General features: G+C 41.1%; 2 long non-coding RNA genes and 1 pseudogene across 2 annotated transcripts; 1 reads left to right on the top strand and 2 right to left on the bottom strand.

Moving 5' to 3' along the window:
• Positions 1-671: 671 nt before the first annotated feature.
• On the bottom strand, positions 672-5,092 carry LOC116254829 (uncharacterized). The gene is made up of 3 exons (XR_004172760.2): positions 4,774-5,092; positions 4,444-4,517; positions 672-1,115 (listed from the first exon to the last, which is right to left on the bottom strand). It is a non-coding gene; the product is annotated as an uncharacterized LOC116254829 (long non-coding RNA).
• LOC116254828 (glycerol-3-phosphate acyltransferase 1-like) lies at positions 2,719-3,687 on the top strand (annotated as a pseudogene).
• A 3,588-nt stretch (positions 5,093-8,680) lies between the features above and the next one.
• LOC116254933 (uncharacterized) lies at positions 8,681-10,145 on the bottom strand. Its single transcript, XR_007573482.1, has 2 exons — positions 10,026-10,145; positions 8,681-9,939 (listed from the first exon to the last, which is right to left on the bottom strand). It is a non-coding gene; the product is annotated as an uncharacterized LOC116254933 (long non-coding RNA).
• Positions 10,146-24,893: the final 14,748 nt, after the last annotated feature.

The following is a 24,893-nucleotide window of genomic DNA, read 5'->3' as shown; positions in this document are numbered from 1 at the left end:
CGGCAAGGAGATTCCTTCTCCCGTACCTCTTTATTTTAGTAATGGAGATTATCCCCCGTAGCTTGAACCATTAAAGTCGTTTGATTGTTGTCTATTGGGACAAGACAAAGGTCGTTTGATTGTTGTTCATTGAGACAAGACAGACAGGACGTCCTGTCCATTACACTACTGTCATGTCCTCATAGACAATGATGTTCATTGTCCACTGTTAGATAATTTTCGGAACAAAACACTACGTTCTTCCTGTCCGATGTTTGTTTGTGTGTGTCTGTTTTGTCTGTTTGCATCTTCCATGATTAGTTTTGTCTATTATATATATCATGTTTGGTGTTTGTTTATGTTTTATTCGAATTGTCTATTCTATCCAATGTTCGAATAACCACAACCACATGTTATATATGTCATGTCTGATGTTTGTTTATGTTTTATTCGAACTGTCGGTTCTATTCGATGTTCAAATAGACCACAACCACATGTTTGCAACTTTCTTGAGGGCAACTTCTATGGGGTGGTGAATCGTAGACTAAAAACATCTAGCATTTTTTTTCAAGAAATACTTCACAAATATGAGAGTTGACCGACCATTCTGCACTTCTCATGTGTGTGTGTGTGTGTGTGTGTGTGAGAGAGAGAGAGAGAGAGAGAGAGAGAACGAGTTACTAGTTGAAACAATAAGAAGTTTTACCATGAAGTAGGATGAAAGAAAGTCAAGCGGACTGCAGTTGTTACATTAACAATGCTCAAACAACTAGGACATATATCCTCTAGCTTGCGACCTACGTGCCAACTATTCAAACAGCCAAAAAATAAGACCCAAAACAACATGGTTTTTCATTAATGAAGAAAATAGACAAGCAAGCTGAAACCAATTCGCCATGTTGAACCAAAAGTGGTGCATCTAAGATTCTGGTAATAGTTTATAAATAGTATATTATTCAATATTTGAAGCCCTCCTTTCTACAGAAATGCCCTTGTCTACAAAGATCAATCTTTATAAATTTCAATGTTCGGCCATCCTTGTTCAGCCTGCAACTTCACAAACATGGCTAGGAATTATCGTGCAGCCTAGCTCCGAATGTACAGTGACCTCTTGGCGTGCATTTCTCACCAAATCCCTACAATGAGAAGCAACAACCTTACTTAAATATCACACCCTAGAGAGAGAGAGAGAAACCTGTAAAAGCAAACAGTGTAGACACCGGCATTCTTCCCTTTCCATAGTATGTGATTTCATATATGCTCTCTTCAATCGACACACTATTCCTGGAATAATAAAATTCAAAAGGATACCCTCGGACAATTTATAAGCTACAGTTTTGCAACATCAAATTTCTATTCTTTTATGATATAAAAAAATTAAAAGCAGTCTCTCTTTTTGATGGAGCATGAGATGATGTTCTCATCTTCCCGTGTCCTTTCTGAGAAGCCTCTAGAGAGGATGCTTTGTGATTGGTTTCTGCATCCTCATTGTCCTCCTCACAAGAAGAAAATGCGAACACAAAGAATGTATTTTGTATGTCATCCTCTCAGGAAAGTGGACAGAAGAATAGGAGGCAAATTTCAACAGGACTTTTCATTCGTCCGACTCCAGTGTCAGTATTTTCCAGTTATCCCCAACACTTAATGGCTACAATTTCAGACTGAATCAAGAAAAAGAATAGAAATTCATGGCGTGAAAGGACACAGCAGAGAAAATTTATTCCTTCAACATGCCAATAACTATATGTCTGTCACTCATATGTGACATTTACCAAGTGGTCATTCCTTCTCTCTAGTGGCTTTCAGGACCAAAGGAATGCTAGTTAGGTCCATCATCCCCAATAGGGAGTCCAAGGAATAAAAGAGAAGAACAGAGCCATATTGCTAACAATGAAGGAATACATTGTTCAAAAACAAAATCAGCAGAGATGGCAAGAATCAGAATTCCTAGTAGACATCTAAGTCACCAGGGTGCGCCCTGTTTGGCCTCGCACCCGCGTCGACGCGGTGCGGGTGCTGGTGCGCCTCCGGTGCGCACCCAAAACAGTCAAACAAGAGTCGGGTGCGGCTGACCGCACCCGACTAAAATTGTTCTTTTTCGACTCGCACCCGACTCGCGTTTGACCCGAGTCAGGTGCGGTCAAATGCGAGCCGGTCTATTTTCGTCCAATTTTTTGGGTTTTTTTTAATTTTTAACAAAATCAACCACCTGCGTCGACCTCTTCCCGTGTCTCTCGCATGCGTCTTCCTCGCTCCTCCTAAATGTACTTTGCAATATATGTTAGAAAATTTTGTCGATGTCCTGTTACTGAATTTTAAACTACTTTTAGTTGTCATTTATTATACAATATAAAATAAATGGTGAACTTGTATGTTCTTTTAGTTTTCCCTAATAATGAAACTGATTTTAGCTACTTAACATCAGCTTGATTTATTGGAATGCTTTTTTTCTTGGTCTTCAAACTTTCAAACTACTGGGTGGAGACTAACTGAATTAATTTTGATTTTTGTATATGAATCAGGTTGTGTAAATTAATGTGTACTTGTGTAATTGTGTTGTGCATGTGCATTTGTCCATTTATGACTGAAAGTGCTATTCAGACTATCTAATTTTAAATTTGTTATATTTGAAATTTTATTTTGAACTTTGAAGGTAAAACCATGAAAGAAGATAATAATAATAATAATAATAAATAATAAATTAATAATAATAATAATAAAATACTCTTCCCGCACTGCCGCACCTAAATTTTTTGAGATGTGCCGCGCCGGCACCCGCACCCCGCACTCAGGTGACATAGGTAGACATTGATAACTGATGATGAAAATGCCTCTAGTTCATTGTTTTCAGAAATACATTGTTGACCAATTTGGCTTTTACCTTTTCCTAACTTGAATTTAGTATGCCCTCTGATTATTACTGTACAGGCAAGATGAGAAGAATGGCTTGCCTTCTTCAATCATGGCAAGAGAGAAGTATCCCAAGCCCCTGGTCATCCATGATGGCAGACTGGCCTTTTTGCCTACTCCACTGGCCTCCTTGACTACGTTTCTATGGATTCCTTTTGCCTTCCCGCTAGACATCTTCAGAATCGTAATCGGATCTCTCTCCCCATGAAGTTTGCTAGAGCAATAGCAGCCATGGATGGTGTGCAGATAAGAGTCAAGGGGCTTGACAGAGTAGACAGAAACGCCTAAAAGGGTGTTCTCTATGTCTGCTCACACAGGACTCTGCTGGACCCTGTGATCCTCAGCAGTGCATTTCAAAAACCACTGTCAGCAGTGACCTACAGTGTGAGTAGAACCTCTGAGATCCTCTCCCCTATCAAAACAGTGAGGCTAACAAGAAACAGAGAGAGAGATGCAGAGACCATGAACAGGCTGCTGAAGGAAGGGGACTTGGTGGTGTGCCCAGAGGGCACCACATGCAGAGAGACCTACCTCTTGAGATTCAGCTCACTGTTTGCAGAACTGGCTGATGACATAGTCCCTTTGGCCATGAACACATCTGTGAGCATGTTCTATGGCACAACAGCCAGTGGGTTCAAGTGTTTTGGACCCATTGTTCTTCATGATGAACCCTTCTCCTGTGTATGAAGTGGAGATATTGGGGTTGCTGACTAGATTACCAACATCTACACTTACTGCTCATTAGAATATTAAGCTGATCCAAAGTTCAAACTCAAAAATATAGCTCTTGACACTTGAATCTCATCAATAGGTATTCTTTCACAGTATCCTTTACCCTCGTTGAAGTAGCCATACAGAGGATCCCATGTTATCAACACACTAAACCTATCACAACTGAATGATGTGATGTCACATAAAGTGACAAGAGCCTAGTGCAGCAGTTATATTATGGCCCAAGTATTGGCATGTGACGCAGATATGTAAGAACCAGTAAAAATTAAAAATTTGTTGCAAATAATCCCAAAGGAAAACGAGAGATTAACAGCAGATTCTCAGTTCTTTCAGTAAACCTTCTGCAATACTTTGTAAACCTGCAGAAATTTGAAAGACTGATTGCGTGTAATGCACAATAAGCCTTCAGAATCACAATAACAAAAGGACAGACTTATATTTAAGACCCCCAAAAGCTGACCGAACCTACTCATGACCCTCTTTGAAAGCAAAAGAAACATGTTTCATCCTAACCATGCTGGAAATAACTTTTTTTTTTTCTCCAACCATGCCTCATTCGGTCGGTATCCCCTTTCAAACAAATCTGCATCCCTCTTCAAAGAAAACCATTGAACCAGAGAGGACAAAGAAGACGCCAAAGAGGGAAGGAAAAGAGGGAAAACATGCAACGCTTGTAGGAGATGCTGCGTCGGTTCACGAAGAAGAAGAACATCATAAAACCCCTCTGCCACCACCGGAAATGCGTGCTGAAAATTGGCCGAGGGAGAGACAGGGGGCAGAAAAAACGAGCAGAAAGAGAGAGAGAGAGAGATTGACTATCACCATCGCAAGCCACCGCCCAGGAGCCGCTGGAAAATGCCCTACTGAGGAGCTGCTCGAGGACGCCCGTTGATGAGCTGCAGCAAGAGGAAACGAATAGAATCAGTGTAGACGACGAAGGAGAAGAAGAGAAACAGGAAGGGCTACTATATTATTTTGCTTTTTGTGTTTATTAACAAGCGAAGTATAAGGAATTTGCAATGCTGTCTCGCTAACTTTCAGAACTGCTCAGGTTCGATCATCAATTTCACTGGGTTTAATCTTTCATCTTCAAGAATCCATGCTATGACAACCACCTTTGGTTGGTCCTACCAGATGCAGCATTTTACCTACCTGGGCATGCCGTTGCTCACTGGTGATCTCCTTGAAAGCATCTGCTCCCCTTTGCTTGTTAAAGTGGGGAAACGTTTATCATGTTGGAGGCAAAAGATGTTATCTCATGCTGGCATGTCATTTTGGTCTGATTACGTCCTTAGCCCTATTCCCCAATACTGGGGGCTTATCTTTTGGATCGCGCCCTCAGTGTTGCGTAAGATTGAACGAGCTTGTGCCAACTTCATTTTGGGGTGAATGTTGTGCTGGATCAATTTTCAACAACCATTCCCCTACGTGGCGTCACACTTTTGCAGCATGGAAAAGCATCAGATCTCTTATCAAATGAGAAGTTCACAATGGTATGCATGTGAAGTTCTGGCTTGATGCGTGCCATGGTTTCCCCCCTCTGGCTCTTAGGTCTGATTCCTGGTGAGAAATACCCACTCATTGAAGCCACCAAATCCATCTCAATCTATGACATGCTTTTCGGAGATGGAGTGGATTCAACATTTTTGTAGCCATTTGAGCATGAATGTTACTCTTCTGACCCTTGATCACCAAGTGGGGGATATTCGGGTCTGGACTGTGGACCGTAAGAGCATTATTCGAAGGTATAAGGGCCAATGCGGTAGCTGATAAATGGCGGGAGCGTATTTGGCCGGCTTCTGATCTGCCAAGAGCTAGCTGGGCTCTTTATACGGGATGCGAGGGAAAGCTGCCTCTTGATTGCAGGGCTCAAAGATTGGGCCTCAATTTGGCTGTCTCTGCCTAAATGCTATCGAGGACAAGAAGCATCTCTTCTTCATGGGCAACATTTATCGCAGGATTATGGACTATACTACTGGGAAGTTTAGGGGTCCCTCGAGTTCGTGGTAGTGGCACCAGCGCAGGTTTAGAGCGAAATGGTTATTGAAATGTTGGAAGAACTGCTACCACCTTCTTGTGCGGCTTATTTGTGCGAAGCATGAAGGAAGAGACTCGAGAGGCCTTTCTGGATTCTAAGGAGTCAACTTGTCAGGAACATTTCTGTCTTGGAAGCGGCTGGCTGAGTAAAGATAAACGGGGTTTTGCTGGACCGGCTCCAACATGGGGTTATTCCTGGATGTTGGTTTTGGCCGGACTCTATGCATCCATATGGTTGTCACCTGTGTGCATAGTTCCACTGGATTCGCCAGCACTGTTAGATATAAAGATGGTACCCCAATCTATGGGTAGCTAGGTAGAAGCTGCCTTAATTGGCCCTCTACCGATGTATGCAGAAATTCTTCGATAATGGAGAATTCTTGTTCAGTGCAATCATGTCAAGTGGATGAATCATCTTGATGGTGTATTAATGGATTTAGACCTTTTGTTTTCATTCTACAGCAGACTGGCCTCAACCGAATGTGTGCACTTGGGAGCTCCCTCCAGCTGCTGAAGTTATTCATCTACTTACTCTATCTAATGATAGAGATCTTTTTCTGAATGGAAAGGTCACGGATAGGGTCAGGAGCACTTTCTGTGTTTATAGTCCATTGTCACAACAAGAATAATACGATAAAGTTTTATATATCGGGAATAAAACGGAAAAGTTCGGCAAATTTTTTTTTAAAATTAAACATTTAATACATCTTAAAAATTATAAAAAATAATAATTAATAAAAAAAGGCAAAAAACGGGAAAATAACGGCAAAAAACAGGAAAATAACGTATAATACGGGTATTAAACGGGTATTATACGCGTTTTTTGTTTTTTGACGTTTTTTTAAAAAAAACGGGAATAGCACGGGTATTATACGGTAGAACTGTTTTTGGCGTTAAATACGCGTTTTTTTTAAAAAACGGCATTTTTTGTGACAATAGTTTATACCCAGAGAAAGACAGCCTTAAAGGCTCCCATTTTTGTCACCGTATATAACTATTTCTTGTCAATAATATTCTGGGAAAATTCCCGCAGCCTTTCTACGGAGTATATTTTTAAAAAGGTTATGATACCATAGAAAAACCCTAAAAAAGGAAGCAGGAAGTTGAAAAGCCATACAGTTTAAATAGACTTTAATTTGTTTAGGTTTCCATATCCCACTTCATTGCTTTATATGCTATGGCTGTTGACCTTTTCTTCAACAATAAGAAATAAACATTTTTTTTTCAATAAGCCGCTCATTAACTTGCATCTATTTGGTGTCGCTCAATAGAATTGCAATGTCAACATATTCATTTTTGAAATCTAAATCAAATCTGGAAAATAAACATCTTCTCATCACCTAAATATGTTCGCTATAATGGTTAGGTCGAATATTTTGATTATGAATTTAGGAATTTATAATTTTCGATTCTAGATTGTTTGGTCCAGCTTGGCCACGTGGTTTAGGTTCAATTATGAGCCTTATTGAGTTACTACCTGAGATCTGATGAAGCATTACGCATCATATTGTCATTTATCTCTGTAATGTTTAGACTCATACATGCATCCATCGAAAACCTTGATTCATACTTAGGACTTGGCATAGAGCATTAAGATTGGCTCTAGAATTGAACATGGCTTTTTTACTCGAGAGTGGATTAGAACTCAAATTGAATTGCACCAATCAAATGAAATCGAATAAGTTTCGGTAGATAAGATCTGAATGGCTGAATCCCATTGACTGATGACCAGATTCATTTAAGGACTACCAATCTAGATCAAATAAGAAATAGTAGATTAAATTTTGGTCTGAATTTTGTTTTTTAAGCATCTAATTCATTTGGTAGCAAGTCCAATAAAGATATTGGATTTTCACATGTAACCATGTAGATCCATGTTTGTTTTGATCCAATCATTTTGTTAATTCAATAAATAATTTTTTATTATTTTAAAAAAAATTGATTTTAAATGTATATATTTCAATGTTAGTTAAAAAAACACTTCAATAAAGGAATTTTTGTTTAATTGATTGCGTTAATTTATCTTTTGAAAGTATGTTTTTCTGTTTTAATTTAAAATTTTGTTTGGATAACAAAAGAAATTGTCTCAAGCATGTATTTTGAGTCTAAATTACAAGAAATACATATTAAAAAAAATTATAGCCTCAAATAGTAATCATGGATCATTATTCTTATAAACCAAGTTCAACTTTTTAATATATTAATCCTACACTATTTTTGTTTCGAAAATACTAGTCTTTTATTTTCATTAAGTTTTTTTACTATTATATTTATATGACCTTATTTCTTCATTTTAAGTTGAAATTTACTTAACAAATGTCATAATTTATTCGGCCTTATATACTTAAAATAAGATTCAAATTTATTATGGGTTAGGGTCCACGTGAAAGAAAATATGGCTATGAACCTTCATTTTCCAGCTACTGGGTGATAATTGACGTGGGTCAAAGAGGGTGGTTTATGGAAGAATGATAAATCTTAAAAGTTTAATTCTTTGTATAGATTTTATGTTATTGTATTGTCAATAGTTTAAGTTGGTTCCCTTGTTTACAGCTTTTGCCAAAACAGCCCAAAACGTGTTAAGTTCCAGGTTCAAAACCCATCAACCCATAATTTCAAAAGACGTTGGATTTGAATTTATAGTTTCTGATTCGGATTCCATAGGATTAAGACCGATGGGCGACTTCGGATTCTGATTCGAATATCATATTAAGAAAAGTGTTATCCAAACAGATAATTATTTAAAACCAAATCCAAATTCGATTAGATATCATCTTTTAAATTCATATCCAATCTGATTTTTTATTGGGATGTTCTATCATATCTGATTTTTTTAAATGTTTCGGTCGGATATCGGATCTGTTGAGATCCCTAAATGGCAGAGTCAAAGACCAGAATTTGCTAACCTCTGTAACTATCAAAGGGCATTCCATCAATTGACTGAGACTCGTAATCAATACTTTTCAACATAACATGAAATCAACAACAATCCCATGAAATTTAAGCATCAGTTCTTGAAATGTGTTGGTAATCTTGCATGCTCATATTTGGACGGTTCTTAACATTTGTGAAATGTATACAATCAGATAACATTGCTAACGTGTTGTTCTATGAATACCAGTTATGTAATTAGTGTTTTTCTTTTTCCTTTAAAAAGGCATCACTTCTCAGAGTTTGGTTTTACAAAAATCTCTGCAATCAATTGGTAATCAAACTGGAAACAAACTTGTCCCCCTAAAAGACAACCACAGCTTCTAATTGGAGTGTGGGATTGATGGAGTCAGCATCGATCTACAGTCCTCGAGCAATCCATTGAACAGCTACACAAGGAAGCTCACAGGTTCATAAGATATCCATCCTATGAATCAAGATCACATTGATGGGCTATACACGGATAACTGGATTTCCAAATTAGAAAGAGAAACAAGCAAAGGCCATAATGAAGCTCAGCAGCAATCCTTGTGGGGACACCAGAAGAGATGATCTCAAAATGCATGATGCTCCACAATTTGATAAACTGTCTATTAAATGGGAAAAAAGGGAAATCAAGGTCAATTTGTGAGAGTTTAAACTTCGTTCTGGAGAAAGCCTCATAGGAATGTTATGAGCAAAACTAAATTCCAGATGAATCAAAGGGAAGACTTACATTCCTTTTGTTTTCTTCCCGTTTTCTTTGGGATCTAGAGCAACATGATCTGATAGGAGAAACATTTCCAGCAAGTATAAATTTTACTTAAGTCAGAGAGTTGCAACTTGTAACATACTCAAAGGCTTGCCACCACAAGAACAAAAAAAATTGGTTCCTCGTTTAACCAAACCTAGACAACTAGAACCCAAATGACAGTAACAGCTAACAGAGCCTCAAATCTTATTGGATGACTCAGAACCACAATGATGATATCCAAATTCACAATTTCATATACAGAATGAAGTAAAATGATAATCAGTCTCTTGTTCTGCAACAGAAAATTTGAGATCATGCAAAATCATATGTCAAGAAGTACAGGGATGCAGGGAAATTCAGGTTTATTAGCTACTTTGGAGTGGGCGCCTTTTGACAATAGTGAACCATCAAAAACATAGCTACAGAGACAAAGAGAGACGGAAAACACGAGTAACTTGAAGCCAAACAATCTGTACTTAGATAAAAAAAAACCATCATACGGAAAGGAAACATAAATTAAAAGCAAGAGGAGGGTAAATTTCCTGTTGTGAGAGGCATACTTGAATAAAGGAGCAGCCAAGAGGGATATGACCAAATCTCTTGTTGGTATTGAAGGCCTGCGTATGAAAAGCAGAAAAAAGGAAAGATGAATTTTCACAAAACAAGCGTGTGAGAGAGCGACAAAGAGACGCATAGGGCTCACCTGGGGCTGCAAGCAGGCGACGTTGGGTTTGACAGGAGAGACCTGTGCAGCGAGAGAGGTAACGAACAAGAGAGCAAGAGAGGAGGAGACGCAGCGATAGAGGAGGAGACGCAGCGAGAGGAGGAGACGAGAGGAGAGACCTGTGCAGCAGCAAAGGTGAGGAACAAGAGAGCGAGAGAGAAGGAGACGCAGTGACAGAGGGAGACGCAGTGAAAGAGGAGGAGATGCAGCGAGAGAGGAGAGAGGAGAGGACCTGTGCAGCAAGAGAGGAGAGGAACAATCAAGTGCGAGGGAGGAGGAGACGTAGTGATAGAGGGGAAGAAGGGCGTCGATGGGAGAAAGAGGGGAAAAATTGAGAACTGTTAGGGCTCTCAATTTTGTCTCCGCAAAAAGTCCGACCTCAATAGGTCTGACGTTTTTCCGTGTGAAATTTCACCCGATCGTACGAATTTTTCAGGTGAAATTTCAGGGCATTTGATTTGTCGTGAGGTGAACGGGTGAAAGTTCACTTGCCTGTACAGTTGTCAACCAATGCATAGGATTTTTCCTCTAATTTGAAAAAAATAATTATGTGAATTGAACAACACCGAAGAATATGTAACATGAGATATAGAAGACAAGAGATTCAAACTGACACATCTGAAAATATGATTTCTTTGGAGACGGATAGTGTTTTATACCAGCAATGACTCCATTAAAATGTCAAAAGTGAACTTAGCTAGGCGTGATAATCTCACTCTTTCCATCATTTTACTGTCCAAAAGAAAAGTACATGGAGCTGGAACTCAATTAGTCTTAATTATGTCTGTTGTATATGAGAAATGATAACGTTTATTTTGGAGCCCAGATGGTTAGCCCATTCTAATGTTAATGTGTATTGTTTGACCTACTTCGGACTCGGAAGGATATGCTGTTTATTAAAAAATCTGGGTTTGGATGATTGTGAACTATAAACTGGACCTGACTTGATCCATTTGATCAAGGGGGAAGTGGTATACATTGTGACACGGGAAGGACCGTAAAAAAGAAGGCGACCATTTCGAAATCAATTTTAGGAAGTGGCAGAGGAGAGGGAGAATCGGAGAAGGGAATGAACGGTCCTTCAGAAGGAGTCGACGAGAGGAGTTCGAATCTCAGGTGTTTTGTTGATCCTCGCCCAATTTGTCGAAGTTCTGTGCGAAAATCATAGATCGGAAAAATCATAGAACCAGAACATCTGCTCCTTGCTTGAGCCGAATTTTGCTTTTACTATGTTTATTCTTTTGAAGACATGGAAATCGCTTCCGCTTTGTAGATAAGTAACCTTCCGAAATTTCTATTTATCCTCGATCCACGAATCATTTTGCTAAAGATCAAGAAAGCGAAGAACCAGATCGTTTTCTCGTCCGCTGATCCGAGTTTCCGTTCAAGAAAACAAAGAATCATAATATCTTCGCATAGGTTGACCGCGATCTTCCTTTCTTTGATCATTCCTGCTATACGAGTCTCCAATTCTTGGATAAGGAAAGAAGATCGTTAGAGAACCTGTTATCCGTTCTTGATTGACAATTGACTTTACAGAAGATGATAAAAAAGGCGAAGAACAAGGTCATTTTCTCATAGAGTGGCCAGATGTTTCCTTAACGTATTTGCTACGAGATGCGGAGTTCGGTTTTCTTAGACAAAGAGAGAAAATGGGCTGGGAAAATGTTTTAAGTTATTGATCCATGAATCTTGTAGGTCGTTGCAGTTAAAATTGGTTTCGGGGAATGTGCTGCTAATGGAAGGTATTTCAGAATCGTGTGTAAAGATGTGCTGGATATTTTCCAAGATGTAGTTTCTTCTCCGTTTTAGTGGCTGTTAGTTTTTCTCCTTCTGATAAGCTAAAATTGGGGAAAACGTTTGCGCCAGTTCCTCTCTTGTGCGAGAGTCGTCGGTATGAGGTAGTTGTGTTATGGAATTATGTCTGTGATACTGTGTCATTTTTCGTACGGTGTATGCAGAGTATGTTTGTTTCGAGTTGTAACGAGAAGAGAAATTTAGAAGTTTACCTCTGCTGCCTTTTTTTTCTGTTTCTTTTGCTTTGCTGCTCTGTTAGTGTGGGTGAAATGCTCTGTTGTAACATACTCTGGTTTCAACAGAATCATTTTATGGAGGATTATAAGAAAAAAGGAAACAAGTCCAACCGAACCTCCCTTTATCTAATGGCATTTGCTCTATGTAAAAGCATTTTCTCCATGTACTCGTCTTGTTACACTCATCGAGCTAATTATATTGTTAGAATATCAATATAAGCGTCGGAGAGTGTCTGATCTAAAATATGTTCTCATAAAATAAGTTTCTATTCAGCTTCATTCTTGATATCACATTCCGGACACTGTTTCAACTCAGCCTCCTGAAGTTATCTTGCTATGTTACAAACCGATTGTTTACTATGATGTATCGGCTCTTTTGTTGACTCACTGGCTAATTGTCATTGGACCAGGTCTACATGACATGTATCATGCAAGGGCACCGGTAATCATCCAGCTAGGCTCCCTGTCATGTTTTATGGCTTTGAACTTTTATAGCAGCATGTTTACTATGAAATATCACAGAATTAAGCCTTGATCTTTTATTAAGACTGTGGCACTGGATGGGAGCAAATATTGTAATTTTAGTGACCATGGCCATCCAATGCACATAAATTAAAATTTATTGATTTTTTTTTTAAATTTTTTTAAGTTGAGATAGGGTTTTTATCAAAACAGAGTGGGGATTGCATATCATGATGTAGGCATCAACCAGCTTCAAGTGTTGGAGGTATGGTAGGATGGAAATGGACGACTTTCCATTAATTAATCTTGTTACTTGCTGTTGACTTTAACATCAATATCTTCACTGAGTTTTCCATACTTGGATATGTCCAATATGCTTGCTTCTCTTTAGATGCCCATGTACTGCTATTTTTCATGCGGCATAAGTCATGTGCCACATTCCTCTAATCTTGTAAATGTGTACACATATGCATTAAGACATACTTTACTGACACAGTCTTCTGCCCCATTCTCTTTGATTTGTTTAGTTAACTTATTTCTGTGAATGATTTTACTGTAGTGAAATACCAAGCAAACCAAACCCATCAGTGACTTACACAAGCACTAAAACAGAAGAATCATTTGCGTCTGCTTTGAGAAAGAAAGGTTAGTGCAAATCCTTTGTGAACTATAGAAAGTATGTTCGTTTTGTTTATGATTGTGTCACTGCTGCACAGAGGGGAGCCATGAGCTTGAAGTAAAGCTTGTCAAAAGCTCAATATTCAGCTATGAACAAGCTTGGCACAGGTACAACAGCTTGAATCGATCTTTATACTATTCATCTCTTAGGAACATTCTACTTAGGGGAAGGATATGCTCTAGAAACACATTTTCACTTGTCAGCCACAAGGATCAGTAATCAGATATTGTAACACTTTTCAGCACTTTTCCTGAATCTCTGTGCAAGAGGCTGCTTTCATTGGAGAGAAACATACATGTTTCCTGATTGATCTTAATGATCATTAATCACATATGAGAATCTTGAGAAAGCATTTTGAAACATTTCTCATGAATTTCTGTGCAAGAAATAGCTTTTTTTTGGAGACAAACACACATTTTATCTCTTTGACTATAATGATCATGAATCACATATAGAAACCTTGAGAAAGCATTTGCATTTTCTAACCCTTCTCATGTACTTCGGTGCAGACACTGCTTGCATTCTAGAGCTGCAAACTTTGTGTGTGTGTGTGTGTCTCTCTCTCTCTCTCTCTCACCACAAATCTATAGAGACTGCTTTTATTGGACACTGATGTATGCACGTATAAAATTCCATTCATTTATACAATGGTCTAGACGTGTCCAAAGTAGGTCTTCAACCATAAACTGAGTGTAAACTTTATCAAAGCTATATAGTGACTAAGAAATGCATCAATTAAATATAGAAACTTTCATGTAGCTACCATAAACTGCATGTGATTGGGCATTAGATGAACAAAATAGGTTGAAGAGTGCTTAAACCTAGTTGACTCCTTGGAGGACCAGTGCAGAAGGGCTAGGCCTCCATACAAGACTGTAAAAGGGGCTCAGTAGAAATGGTCATGCTGCGTTGACCTTATTGCATTCTTAATCATGCTTCTTTCTAAACCTGAAATTATTAGTTACTAAACTCCAAGCAAATTGGCAGAATATGAGTGTGAATGGGACAGAATATAGGCACTCAAAAGCCGAGATGCTGAATATGCAATAACCTCATAAGGGAATATTATGCATGAAAATATAAGCTGAAGAAATAACGAGTTGAGCTTCTACTATCGTGCAGTACTGTATATACCATATTTGACATGCTAAAGTGTTCTAAATTCATCTTGGAATTTGATCTCCCAAGTAGTAGATTTTGTAGCTGTAATGCCTTGCACGACATCAAATGCAGCAAAGGAGAGCGTAGAATGTTGTTCCTCTCTATGTTGCTGCACTTGATATGCACATCTCATTTCATCCTTCTTCAGGAAACAATATTATACCAGGAAGAGGTATAAAATTAGGTGCTATCCTACATCTGTGGTCAGCCATTATCAAAATATTCTTCTACTTTCAGTGAAAAGGGCAAACTTATTCAAGTCTTGCTAACCAGTTTAGGTTAACCTTCTCGAGGCTAATATTCTTATCATATACTTTGTCAACCGTTTACAGTCATTTGCATAAATATTCATATTATGTCTTCTTTCTTTTGTAGTTTGTTAACATCTTCTCTGCAGTATGAAGTTTGCTTTTGACGCTAAAATGATCATTAATTTGGCTTGCAAAAATGAAACATGAATTCGTTGTCAACTGTGTTTTCTTGGCCACTGCCATTGTCTTTCTAGTTATAGTACATATAAATGAAATAGAGATCTGATCTCCTGATTTGCTTTTTGTCAGCTATGGATACTTGACATTTTTGTTTTACTATTCCAGAATGCTATATCTTAGGGTCTCCAGAATGGTTGAGGCACTGAGCACTTTGCTTTATAAGTTAAGTTACACGACGAGGAGTACCCGCACGGTACGGTATGGGTACGGTGTCGGGTGCGGTCAATGCAACAACGGGTATGGTCAACGTAACGGGGGTCATTTTTGACCATTTTTGGACTCGGTCAACTTTGATCAAGTCCAAATTTGTCCATTTTGAATTTTAACGTTTTATATTATTTTAAAGTTTTTAACCATTTTCATGTTAAAATCTTCGAACCCTATTTTGTTTCGTTGACTGCCTTCTTCCTCTTCACTCTTTACCCACGAGCCACGACGCTTCATCGAAGACCGACGAGGGCAGGTGGTGAACGGCGGCGAACGGCGACGGCAGGTGATGAACGGCGACGGCAATGGCAGGCGGTGTTCGTTTCGTACTCGCAGGCGAGCTTGTGACTTCGTCCTCTTCTCAGCTTCTTCCTTTTTCCATCGCGACTGCAAGATTCTCTTCTCAGCAGCGCACCGTCTTCTTCACCTCTCCTCACTCCTCAGGCATGGAATAAAGACTCTCTCTTCTCTCTCTCTCTCCCTCTCTCCCTCTATGTTGCTTGCTTCTACTGTCGCTCACTTGGGAAGAATGGGTGCATGACATCCGTTTACGTTTTTTGTGTCTGCAATTATCCTTCTCTCTGTCTTTTGCTCTTCCTCTCGCTCTGCCTCTCTTCGGCACTGTATATGGCTTAATGTTTCTTGACACGCTTGATATGGCTTAATGTTTCTCCCAATGTTATCAAAGGCGTAGCGTATCGCGTATCGGTCGGGCCGACCTATATTCCGTATCGTAACGTATTGTAAAATTAATTTTTTAATTTTTTAAAATATTAAAAATTCATAAAAATAGAAAAAATAAAAAAAAAATAAAAAAACAAGCAAAATCAGAAAAAATCAAGAAAAATGTATTTAAAGAAACATTCATGCATATGAAGTATGAACAACACATTCCAAAATAAGAAATCAGACATTCAAAATAACATAATAAGCAGCTGAAGAGAATTCGAGTCACCGCGCGCGACGCCATGGCAGCGGTGGAACAACACCGAAATCAAGTGGATACGGTGATCGGCAGTGTGGAAGGGCAGATGCATGGGATGGATCAACACCTGAGCACGGGGGACACAGGATTGGAGGCCATGTTGGTGGAGCAGCAGGCGATGTTGGCACTCTTGCGAGAAAGCCTGTGACAAGGTTCCCGGCAACAATCGCTTGATTCAGATCAGATCCAGTCGGACGAGCGCATGGGACAGGGTTCGCCAAGGAACGGGGGCATAGCCTGGCGCCCAGCGAAGATGGATTTTCCGCGGTTTTCGGGTGACGATCCGATCAGTTGGGTGTTCCACGCCGAACAATATTTCGATTGCCAGGGAATCGTCGGTGACGAAAGAGTGCGTCACGCGACGGTTTATTTTGAAGGGGCGGCGGTGCATTGGTTCCGTTAATTGGTGTCGCAGCAAGGGAGACCAGACTGGACGACATTGGTGAAAGAGCTCACGGTGCGCTTTGGGCCGTTGGCGTATCTCGACTACAATGTAGAGTTGTCGAGCATTAAACAATCGGGTACGGTGTTGACACCCGAACAAATCAAGGAGAAGAGACGGCTGAACCAATGTTTTCACTGCGATCAGTCGTACGTTCCAGGGCATAACTGCAGACGCCTACACATGTATCTAGTCAAGGAGAGCGACGAACCACTCGAGGCTGAGGCGATTCCGCCCATGCCTATGGAACCGGAAGAGGTGGAAAACCAGACGGTACCCGAAATTTCGCTGCACGCGTTGGCTGGAAATGAGGTTCCCCATCTCATGCATGTGGAAGGCAAGTTACGAGCCCGGCAAGTCAGCGTGCTAATCAACACGGGATCGACTCACAATTTCATTTGTGAGAAATCTGCCCGAGCCCTGGGCTGCCATATGGAGGTGCAACCCTCATTTGACGTGATAGTAGGAGTACCCTGAGGTGCAGGGGTAAGTGCCAGATAGAAAGGTTAGAGATCCAAGGTTTTCACTTCCCTGTACAGTTTTACATTTTAGCCATGGCGGGAGCTGACCTGGTCTTAGGCATCCAGTGGTTGCACGAATTGGGAGAAGTGGTATGGGATTTCAAGGGCATGAAAATGCAGATTAAAGGGCCCGCGAACGAAAGAATTACATTGGAGGCAAGCCCTAGACGACCGTGCTTGGAAGAACCAACTGTCTGCTTGATGAAGGGACCATCCACTTCTTTTCTCCTACTAACCATTCACGTGCAGGCACAAAAGGAAGAAAAAGATGTCCGATTCGGCTCCGAAGTGTTTAAGAGCACACTACAGGAAATGCTACAGGAGTTTGGGCAGTTTTTAGCACGCCTAAGGCGCTACCACCGGAAAGAGGATATGAACAATGCATCGAATTACAGTCGGGGGCCAAACCTATCAAATCTAGACCCTACTGCTACAACGAGAAACCCTCGAAGAACTTGTACCAGAGATGTTGGAAGCAGGTGTAATTCAGCCTAGCCGTAGCCCCTTTGCTTCGCCTGCTTTGCTTGTCAAAAGAAGGACGGGAGTTGGCGCTTCTGCGTGGATTATCGTGCATTGAACGCCATCACCATCAAGGACAGGTACCCGATTCCCATTGTGGAAGACTTACTCGATGAGCTGAATGAGGCGTGCGTCTTCTCGAAATTCGATCTACGCTCCGGGTGTCATCAAATCAGTGTGGTGAAGGACGACATTCCTAAGACCGCCTTTCACACGCACGACGGGCACTACGAGTTCATGGTCATGCCCTTTGGGCTGACGAACGCGCCTTCCACCTTTCAATCGCTGATGAACGATGTGTTTCGTCCTTTCTTACGAAGGTTCGTATTGTTTTTTTTTATGACATTTTGATTTACAGCAAGGGAGAGCGAGAACATCTTGACCACTTACGAACAGTGCTAATAGCCTTGAAGCAGCATAAGTTACACGCCAAACTCTCCAAATTTGTTTTTGGCACGTCCCAGATCTCTTATCTAGGACATGTGATCAGCTGCAGGAAGGTGAGCATGGAACAAGAAAAAATCCAGGCGGTGCAAGGTTGGGGTACACCTAGAACCGTGCGCGAGTTGCGCGCGTTCCTTGGACTCATGGGCTACTACCGTAAGTTTGTCAGAAACTACGGCCTTATCGCAGCACCACTCACGGCACTAACTAAGAAGGGCCGATTTGCGTGGAGTGTACAGGCAAGAGCAAGCATTCCAACAACTCAAAGAGGCAGTGACTACAACCCCGGTTTTGCAGATGCCTAATTTTCAACTTCCGTTTACAGTCGAGTCAGATGCATCCGATTCGGGCGTGGGTGCGGTGCTAAGCCAAGAGCGACATCCCATCGCTTATTTCAATCGAGCAATGGGTTCGGCGTTTGCGAGTAAATCTGCTTACGAATGAGAGGTGATCGCCATAGTCCTTGCCGTACTCAAATGGAAGCACTATTTCTTGGGGCAACAGTTTCTTGTCTTAACCGACCACTGTAGTCTCAAACATTGCCTGAAGCAGTCCACCCTATCTTCATCAATCCAAAAATGGATGCTGAAATTGATGAGCTTTGACTTCAAGATCTGCTATCACAAAGGAAAAAAAAACGCAGCAGCGGATAGGCTGTCCCGCTCACACGACCAGCAGGTTAGTAGTTTATTTGCCATTTCACAAGTGCAGGCCCACCTATGGGATGAGATTCGACAAGCGCAAGAAAGAGCCACCTCGGTAAAGAAGATTAGAGATGAGCTGGAGAAGAATCCCCTTAGAGTGTATGGGTACGAGTGGAAATCACCATACCTATATCACAGCGGACGCATCTTCATTCCGCCCGAGTCCACCTTGCTGCAAACCCTTATACAACATTATCATAATGAGCAAGCGGCCGGTCATGAAGGCGTGGAGGGTACTTATCGTCGACTACGACCTACCTTTTATTGGCCAGGAATGAAAAGAGCCATCACCGATTTTGTAAAGGGATGCGACATATGCCAAAAGAACAAACATGAAACGATGAAACCAGCTGGACTGCTTCTTCCGCTTCCCACGCCAGAGCTTATATGGGAAGACATATCGTTGGACTTCATAGAAGGTCTGCCATCATCCCGGGGAATGTCTGTTATCTTGGTAGTGGTGGACCGCCTGTCGAAATATGCACATTTTGTACCCTTATCGCATCCATATTCTGCCAAGACCGTCGCTCGTGCTTTCCAAGATCACATTGGGAAGCTACATGGCATGCCCAGGTCGATAACCAGCGATAGAGATCCCATCTTTATCAGCTCCTTCTCGAGGGAATATTTTCAGTTACAGGGCACGAAGTTACAACTGAGCACAGCTTACCATCCACAAACCGACAGTCAGATAGAGGTTGTAAACAGGTGCCTCGAGACTTACTTACGCTGTTTTGCAGGGCAACGTCCACGCCTATGGGCAGAATGTCTGTCATGGGCTGAATTCTCATACAACACCAGTTGGCATTCATCGACCGGTGTCACACCATTTGAGGCGTGTATGGGCATCCCCCTCCCACTATACGTCGATACCAGCCTAACACAGCGAGAGAAGAATCAGTGGACACTCAACTCTGCTGCTGGGACGCTATTCTGGGAGATCTGAAAACACACCTCACGCGCAACCGAATGGTGATCCAATACAACCGCAGACACCGGGACCAACAGTACAACGTTGACGAATGAGTGTACCTACGCAGGCCGACCCACGCAGCAGGGTATCGTCAACCACGAGGGTACAACAAACTCGCCCCCCGTTATGTTGGCCCATTTCGCATCATCAGGCGCATTGGTCCTCTTGCTTACGAATTGCTACTGCCCGCTGGAAGTAATATGCATCCCGTTTTTCACGTCTCAAAGCTTAAGACGTGCCCCCAACCACCGACTGAAGAAGACATAATCGAAGGGCCCATCAACGAAGATCAAACCAAGGCTGTCCCTTCCCGTCGACTTGGCACGCGCATGATCAATCAAAAGGGCTCGAAATCGGTTGAGTGGTTAATAGAGTGGAACAATACTGAGGAGGGCGTAGCGACATGGGAAAAGGCTGAAGACATTATTAATCGCTTTCCAGATTTTGCACCTTGAGGGCAAGGTGGTGCTGAAGGAGGGGAAATTGTTAGGCGCAAGTTATTTCCGTTTTATTTCAGTTTTTTTAATTGTCGTTAACAGTTTTGGGTGTTTTTGCTTAAATAATTTCTTTTGTTCCGGGTCGGGTCTGGTTAGAGTGTGCAACCCAACCCAGCACGTCATATACTTAAACCTCTTATGAGGTAAGCAAACCCGAATGAAGAATAACCTTTGACGTGAAGAGAAGCTGGGCTTCCTACGGCTGTGTGTGTGAGTGCTGCAGCGTGTAGCTGCTGTGGGAGTTGGCCAATCCGAGGCTAACATATACGATACGGATAACATTGGTTTCCCCTCTTTTGTTTGTCCTCTGTTTTCTTATGAAACAATATGAGAATTGGCGACATGCAGCCTAGACCCCGTCTAGCTCTGATAATCAGTCCTTTTCCCTCTTTCGTTTGTCCTCTGTTTTCTTTTCTGAGTGAATTATGAAACAATTTGAGAATTGACGACATGCAGTCTAGACCCCGTCTAGCTTTGATTATCAGTCCATCTTAATAGAACCTTCAGTGTTACCAAAATGAACAAATATTTCACATTTTTTTCACCTCTGCCTCTAGCTTTTTTGGTTACTTTATGGTTCTACATATGCAGCTCAGTTCTTTTATGCATACGAGAAGTGATGCCCAAGTTCATGCAACTGGAGGGCTTCTTGCCATACAGGAGAATGAGAGGCTTGTGGATATTACTGAACGGAATGAGTGTAAAAACACATCAATAACCATTGACCATATCATAGAGATTTCACTATATCCTCAATCACATTGAAACTATTTCTACCGCTTCATTGCTTTGGCATGTATGGTGTTCTGACACCTTTGTGATCTCATTTATATTCTGGACCATGCTGTTGATGCTTACATGGGAAATAGAGACAGGTTCTTGAAACTTGATGTGGCTGCCTATGAAGCACCGCAGATTTTCCATGTAGACAAGCACCCAAGTTAAATGGACATGGGGAAGGCTAAGGAAGGGTAAAATCTCCCATGTGAAAATTATTGTATCCTAAAAGTTTTCTCATCTTAAAAAGGGTCTCAAGATTATGAATTTCGAATTGAAACTACAGTTTTCTGTTTTTGGAGTACTTAACGAGCTAAAAGGTTTTAGTTTCTGAAATTTATCTTTTTTATGTTGTTATCACTATTGTTACAGTTGTAGCAATTTTTTTTTCCGCATCAGTTCTTCTGTCACCAGTGTGTCACAGTAATGGGCAGGTGCCTCATGAGGTAAAACATGGACCTATAACTGAAAGTGTCTGAATCTTCTACATTATAAGGAATATCTATTGTGTGAACACTTTTTTCAACAGAAGTTGGTTCTTAAGGCCTATGCTTGATCTTGAAGTTTGAAATGAGCGCCTTGACATTGTATCCATCACTATCTCGGAACAGATATGGGATTTTTTATGTTGTTGTGCTTGACATGACATTAGATTTCATGTTTCCACTTCTGTGAAGAATCAACCACAATGTCATGTGCAAGTCTGAAGCATGTAAAGGGCATTCCTCGAGTGCTCAAGGTACTGCTGCTTGGCTTTGGCTGTGTAATATTTTGCTGTTTCACTAGGTTAAGCTCTCAAAGTAGTGCGTGTGAACAAGTGATATGGTGGCAGATGAAGAAGTCCTCGAAGAAGTGGATATGGCGGTAGAGGAAGAAGTCCTCCTCCAGAGGGAGGTATGGTGGCCGAAAAGAAAGTAGTAATGGAAGTCCTCATTCGAAATATTCCTCTGGATTGCAGGTAATGTGATTGCATTTGCCCATATATTGGTTTATCCTAGGGTAGACAGCAATTACATATTGTTGAACTATTGTTTGATAATGTTTAAGGCAACATATTTGGCTTCCTTGCAGGCCAGAAGATCTTTGAATCCCTTTTGAACGCTATGGGCCCATAAGGGTGTGTATCTGCCAAAGGACTATTACACAAGGTATGGTTTCCTTGGTGTAAATGGGTGCTAGGCGTCTACGGTCTTGCTACTAGTCATTGTCGATTATGTTCGTCAACTATTTTCATGTTCCTTAAGAGGTCGTTTGATTGCTGTCCATTGGGACAGGATAGACAGGACGTCCTGTCCATTACACTATTGTCCTATCCTATGGACAATGATGTTCTTGTCCACGTTTGATGATTTTAAGAACAGAACATACGTTCTTCTTGTCCGGTATTTGTTTCGTGTGTCTGTTCTGTCCGTCCTGTCTGACGTTTGTTTTGTCTTGTCCGATCTATCTGTCTGTCCGATGTTTTTGTTTTCCATGGTCAGTTCTGTCTGACGTTTGCGCTTCATTATCTGGATTCTGGCAGCCTCAAAACCAAAGATCAAACTAACCATTGATGAGAAAGGTCAATAAGTTTCTAGCAAGTCTCACTGAAAACAGCACACTAGGATGCAACTTGCACTAAAAGATCGACTTGGACGCTCATAATCCTGCAATTTCTTGTTGATAATTTAATGAGTATAAATGGCGAAAAAATAATCTGAGTACTAAAAACATGTGGTATTGTGCAAGCTGAGACAGTCTAGACAAGTTGAAGCAGCTTTGTCATTTTCATCTCACACTGAGCATTTTCCATTTCTATTTGTGATGGAGACAGAAGACACTTTTGGAGATGCAGATGACCTGAATGTTGATGTAGCTCATACCAAGTCAATACTTCTTGCACCAACTTTGATGAAAATGTTCAAAATGAGTCCACAACAACCCCTGTAGAAGCGACTACTTACGGTAGAAACACATATGAAGCTAGCATTGGAACACTCGAGAAGGATCCTCAAAGCCAGTTTGTAGGGAGTCCTAGGTCTTGTAATTGTATAAATACCATGATTTACAGAGATTTCAAAGCATGTAGTTGCTCAGTTTCAGCAGAAACTAAGGTTTTGGATATCTCACAGTATTTGCCCCCTTAAACATTATATGCAGAGCATCAATGTCGTTTAAGGATCCAGTCGAGTTTAAAACCAAGATCAAGTTTCTCTTTCGTAGTTCAAAATTTCACAAGCAAACAAACATAGCAACAGATTGAACAGCCTTATGCTTCACAATATGATGATGGCTGATTCAGATGACAGTAATCATCCAAAGAGTGTAAGAATTAGCCCGTGGGCCAGTGGGTTATAAATGCTGTTAATGGAAATGGAAAGGTCGCTAGAATTTTAAGAAGTCCTTTACTTATTCAGTTAGCTGATGAGGTTAAAAATATTATCCCAGACAGATTGATGCTCATATTCTGATAGTTTTCCTCTTGAAAATTTGTGGAACTTCATCACATGCACCAGAGGCAGCATCAGTGGGAGACGGATATGATTCAGATATAACAAGGCAGGATTCTCAGATGGTGTAGACACAGGTACAACCAACGCTCAGCAACAAGGATCACTTTCACAGAATATCTCCTATCTAAAGCTAGGGAATTAACACAACATTGGCAGTGATTAAAGGATTTTGATCACAGAGTTCTTGTTTTTGGCCTCCTAGGAGTTTAGGACAGACAAGAACCACTGATAAGGACCAGAAAAGGGGAACAAGTTCAGAAGGAAATCTCGTTCCATAATCCTCCTTCGATTTCCCTGTACATGAATCAATCTTCTTAACCGACATGACAGGATCAGCCTATACATGACAAGCATCAAAACCCTCAACAAGAGAAAGAAACAGAAGGATCAAGATAAAAAAAAAAAATGCAGCCTTCCACGATCGGAAAGGCGAAGAGCCCCTTCGAGTCGGCGCTACTTCAGCACGATCGATAGCCTGACCCAAGGAACTGGGCGATTTCGGAGAGGACAAACTCGCCATCCATGCCTGGCGCAAGCATGTTGTCCTGTTTTGCGCTCTTGATCTTCCTGTACTGCTCCGCATAACCATGGACACTCTCGCATTCTTGACTCTGGAACCCCTCTCTCCCAAGACACCAGTTTCAAGTGACACTTTGACGACAAAGAGACGAAAGGTTGAGGGACGCCGGAGATGGTGCCCTGAGGCGATGAAGGATGCCGAAGACGGGCTGAGGCGATGACAGACACCGGCTACTGCAAACGATCGACTCGTCGGTTGATGGAATGGAGGAAGAGAGAGCAGTGGGCGAGGGGGAGCCTCAGAAGAGAAAAGGAGAGAGACGGAGGAGGAGGAGGAGAAGCTCGAAGCGAGGAAAGATCGGGGGGGAGATGGTGTTCTGTTCCACTCTGTTCCGAGGGTTAGCTCAAAACAGTGAGGGACGGGCAGTAATTTATACCCTTCTTCGATTGTCTGTCCTGTCTATCCTGTACTGCGGACAGCGTTTGATAAAAAAAGTCAACTAAACAGAACAAGCCTGTCCCGTTCCGCCTGTCCAGTGACCATCAAACAGCCTCTAATGGGACATCTATTACTGTTGAACTGTTTTTGAGAGAAAAACTGTCTATCTTTCATAAGCTTTTTTATTATCCTTGGTGAAGCTACTAAATGGAGATTTGGAAATAGTGCCCTTGTTTACTGATAAATGTAGTCAATGCAGCGATTGGTCTATGTTGGCTTTTAGTGACATGCTTTATTCTTCAAAGAATTCACAATCATTTGTTGAAAGAGTTATATCATTGAATGAATTCTTGTTATGAAGGAAAATTTGCTTTTAATTTCAAGCAGATATTTTCTCTTTTCACTGTGAGATGTTCTTTAAACGGTTCTCAGGGTATCCTGACTTGAAGTTGAAAACAAGCCCCTTGAGACCACTGTTTTGGGTTGCTTAACGTCTTGCTTT

This window comes from Nymphaea colorata, chromosome 5 (assembly GCF_008831285.2).
Source record: "Nymphaea colorata isolate Beijing-Zhang1983 chromosome 5, ASM883128v2, whole genome shotgun sequence".
NCBI classification, from domain to species: domain Eukaryota; kingdom Viridiplantae; phylum Streptophyta; class Magnoliopsida; order Nymphaeales; family Nymphaeaceae; genus Nymphaea; species Nymphaea colorata.
The sequence above is the reverse complement of the archived record's forward strand: the minus strand, read 5'-3'. Positions and strand labels throughout refer to the sequence as shown.